Below are 5,102 nucleotides of genomic sequence, written 5' to 3' on the forward strand. Positions count from 1 at the left end.
AGAAACCTCAAATTAGCTTCTTTGTCCGAAATTAAAAATTTCAATTCAAAAAACAGCAGACCCACATTAGATGCTTCAACTACCCAATAATATAATTCAAGAGGTTTGAAACTTGTTTTTTAGAATATGTTTTAATGCTAAAAGCATTTTTAAATGGTTAAGCTGAAATTTTAAACTCTGTAAAAATTTTTAAATTACCTTTATACATGTCTTGTAATTTATGATAACAGTATGTATTATTATGAACAAGTTGTTGTGTTTCCTAGAGGTTTTGCAATCTTTATTAAGATTTAAGTCTAAAATCACAAACTTCAGAGCTAGGTATGCTTGATATATTGAAATAGTTTGTTCTTAGTGTTTTATTTCATCTGAGTTTTTAGGAAATGAAAACTTTTTAGAGATGTTTTTTATTTATTAGTTTAGTACATATTTGTAGTTTTATCACTCAAAGTTTTTTTTTCTAAAAAGTTAAACTTAATTTATTTTTAAACAAAGAACATGTTCCTCTATTGTTTTATCATTTTATTAGAATTATAGTTTTATCAATCACTGATTTGTGTAAAAGTCTTAACAATTAGATAAAGTATTGTTTTTTAACTTAAAATGTGCTTAAAATCTCCTGTTTAATTCTATTTTTTTGTTGTATTAAACTATAAGAGTGTGTTTATCTACTTTAAATTGAACAAAAAGATATATTTTGCTGTTTTTGTTTTCTACATGTTAATAACAAATCAAACATATAACATTTTAACGAACATTTTTATATAATTTTATGTTGAAAAGGTAAAATTTTCAAAAGAAAGTTCCTTCTTGTGTGAATTTTCTTTTAACTTTGATGCTACTTTAAGCTTTTTTAAAGAAGTAGGTGACTCTAAAAAAAAAGTAACTGTTTAAAGCAATTTAGTTTTTGATTGCATTAAAAGTTTCTTTACTTTTTAAGTCAACTTAAATATCGACAAAAAGGTTATTATTTAGTGTTTTTTATACTTATTTTTATTAAACTACATTTAAATAAGTTTATGTTTAAAAATTGATTTCAAAATGTTTCGTTTTAATTGATTTTCATATTTATGTAGAACAAACAAAATTACTCAAGCTTGCAATATAAAATGCTTTTTAAAGCTTAGTTATTTAAAACTTATTTGAAAGTTGTATTGTAGTAAGTTATTTGAAACATGTAGTTTAATTTTTTTAATCTCAGAAAAAAAAAACTTCTAAAACGGAATTCATATATACTATATGATCAAAAATGTTGTGTAGTAAATTTTAGATTAATTAGATTAAAGGAACATAGCTTATTGTTAATTATTGTATATAAGTAAGCTCATGTAATGTTTTAAAACATTTAATATTAAATTTGTTTTTTTTTTAATCTCTGTTTTTTGTTACATCATTGGTAATATATGAATGCTTTAAACTAATTATTTTTTTTACCTTGTACATTGGAGGTTAAGTGTGTAATTTTTCAATTAATGTTGTAGTTTTTGATATTCAATTTTATATGAGTGTAAAAAGTATTTTAAGCCATATCTTCCCATCGATTTTATTTATTTTTAAAAGTATGGATAAAAGTTAGTTTTTTTATTACACACTGAAAGTTTTTAATCCAATTTTAAAACTTTAATTTTAAGCTCTACATTTTGATTAAAATTTAACTATTATGAATACCAGTGTAGATACTATTCTTATCAACTTTTTTACATTTCAAAGTATATTTACTGATGTTGTTTGATCTTTTTTTCATTTTCACTTAGCTAATGACATAAAACTATTAGAACAAGAATGTAAATAGCATATATATTTTTTAAATAATTTTAATAAAGACCAATGTAAGTAATTTTTAAAATAGCTTTAATCCATATGTTTTCTCATTTTTATGATGAACATAAAGGATTATAAGACCAGCTTCAAATTAAAAATAAAGCTTATATGTATCTTTCATTAATAAATAGATTTTACTGTTTTTAGGGTGTATTCACACTTTCAGTTTTGCTAAGTTACAAATAATAAACTGTTTCTTAACTTTTTCAGTTTATATATTGAAATTTACTTTTTCTTTGATTTTTAATTGTAAAAAAGCTTTAGTTTTTATTATTCTTTTTAAAGCGTTTTTTGTAGATTAACTTATACCATTTGAATTTTTTTTTTCAAATCTAAAAAATAATCAATAAAAAATAACCGTTAATCGGAAATTCTATTTTCTATGATTCAGTTTTAATAAGTACCAATAAAAGTATCTATTTTCTTTTTCAATAGCTTTAATCCTTATATTTTTCATTGTTATGATGAACAAAAAATATTATAAGACCAGCTTAAATTTAAATAAAAATTCTTCTATGTATACTGTTGTTGTTAAATATATTTTACTGTCTATAGGGTTAATTTACAATTTTTTTAAAAGTTAACCATTTAAAACTTTTACATGACTTTCACGTGTTATAAAAATGTTAATTATGAAAAAGCCTTATTTTTTTTACTGAGAGCTTATAAATGTTAAAGGTAATGTAAAATAGTTTAGGTATTGATAAAAATGTAAACATTGAATGCAATATTTATTACAAATAAGGTAAGTTTTTGATAAAGAAACAAAAGTATTTAGGGAATTTTTTGTTTTTAAAAGCATAAGTATTGATTACTTATATAAATTTAGTTTTAAAACATCGCTAAAACTGCAAACTAGCGAATGGTTTTTGTTGATTAGACCATTTAATGTTAATGTAGTTTTTGCATTGTATCATAATATTTTTTAATATATTTCGTTCAAGTATATTAAATAGAAGTTAATGAATTAAAAATAACTACATTTAAAAAAAAATTTCAAGTTTAATTTACTTAGCAAAAATAGAAAAAATACTATTAACACAATTTCTTAAAATGCAAACTTAAGCAGCAGTGCAAACTCATAACTTGCACATTTAACCGAATGTGCGAACTCACAAAATTCTCCATTTAGAAATAATTATTAGTTTTATAAACAAAAAATTATAATTTTTGAAAGTAGCTTTTCAATCACCTAAAAAACAGTATAGGAGTTTGCTCTGCTCTGATGCAAAGGCTTTAGTTTAATATTTAGTCATGAAAAAGTTTACTTTCATAAACTTTAAATTTGTGAGAAAAGCACTATACTATAACTTTTTAATAGTAAGCTAAGCATTCATTGATATTCAAAGTGAGTCAAACTTAGCTCTTGTGAGATACCAAACGGTTAAAATTTTTTGTATGTCAAGTTTTCATTGAAATTTATATAAGGGCAAAAATAGCTATAAAATTCTGGCAACTGTGGGTCTTAGAAATAAACATTTTGATCGCTTTTTTTGTCGTTCAAAAAACTTACATATATAAAACAAGTAAACTTATACTAAAAATAATTTAAACTACAACAGTAAGCCGTCTTTTTTTTTTAATGTCGCTAAATAGTTTTTGAACAATAAGTTTTGGGTGTTTCCCAAAGTGTGCAGCAAATTAGAATAAGTGTGTAGTATAAAAAATAAGTAGTGAGCTTTAAGTTTTGTTAAATATATTTTTCCTAATAGTTAAATAACACAGTATACTACTTACAAAGAAAAAATAATAAAATTTACACCTCTCGCTTATTTACGCACATTGTGTCCACAAAAAAAATGCGTAAAGATACGAGAGGTACCAAATATACTTACTACATTGGCTGTTTTTTGATATTGCTTGTAATTAAAAGCAGACTGAGGACTTTCCCACTTTAAACAATTTATAAATATGTTTACTTTATTTATAAATATGAAAACGAAAGATAAAACTATAAATATATTAAAAAATAATAATTTAAAATTATATAAAATGATAATAATTGTAGAAAAGTTTTACTAATTTTGATAATAAGAAAATTTTATCTTTATTTATATGTGACTTATTTGATAGTTAACATTATATTCTGTTCTACTAAGCAAATTTATAATTAAGCATTTGTTTACAATTAAGAAATGTCGTGGTGTCTATATTAATCTGTTTATTTCTATATAGGGCAAGAGTGCTGTATTATCTATTTGTGTTTTAAACTCTCATTATCTAACACAGTCATGTTTCTTTCATAATTTTAATTTAATCTCTTATTGTTAACAAAATCTCTGATATACTGAGGTATAACTTAATGTTTATCAATAAGTCAAAGAACACAAGTTTACAAAGTCTAAAGATATAGAGAGGCGAGTTAGCATTTAAAACCATATTTTAAATTAAAATTATACAATAAACCTAATTTGTGCAATGTAAAAAAATTAAATTTTTTTTTTTTTTATTTTAGAATTCTAAAATGCGTAACTAAACGAGAATGCGTAACGTCACGAGTGCGTAAAAATGCGAGAGGTTACTGTATAGTAATACATAAACTAAAATTTCCTTGACGCAGAAGCATTTGTTTAGTAACTTACTGTAAACGGCTTTTTAAAATTTTGACAACCACTAGTCTAAAGTCTATAAGTTATTATATAATATTAAAGTTTTAATCTATAGTTAAATTAAATGTTTCAAGTTATTTACATTAAAAATGTTATATTAAAATACACATACAAAACATATAAAAATAAATAAACATTTCTAGTAATAAATTTCAATTTATGTATAAAAAAAAGTTAAAAACACTGTAATCTATACTAACAAAACAATTTAACTTAAAAGTTTACAGGTACTTTCATTGTCGACAAATTTGTTGTATGTTAATTGATAGAAATACTTGAACTTGAATATAATTTGTATTAAGAAAAACAACGATTTTAAGTTTCGTTATTTTTTTTTTGCAAACAGGAATCAATAACTCAATTGAGTAAGCATATTTTAGTTTACAACATTTTTAATTTAAATTAAAATAAAATATCTAAAATACATAATTAAAAAAAAAACTGCAAGCAAAGCAAAGTAACAAATAAAGTAAACTTGAGTAACAACGGATTAAAAATCAAAAGTCCAGACTTCTAAAAACGACGAGAAAAAGGAGCACTAAAAAAAAATTATTACAGAAGAAGCAAATAAAATTTTCATACAAAACGTCACAGTACAAAACAGAAATTAAAAAAAAATTGTAGAAAATATAGTTTGAAGTTGAAATACAAAATAAATAATAATGCGCTGTA

Source organism: Thalia democratica, unplaced genomic scaffold (assembly GCF_965202585.1).
Source record: "Thalia democratica unplaced genomic scaffold, ktThaDemo2.hap1.1 HAP1_SCAFFOLD_603, whole genome shotgun sequence".
Lineage (NCBI taxonomy): Eukaryota > Metazoa > Chordata > Thaliacea > Salpida > Salpidae > Thalia > Thalia democratica.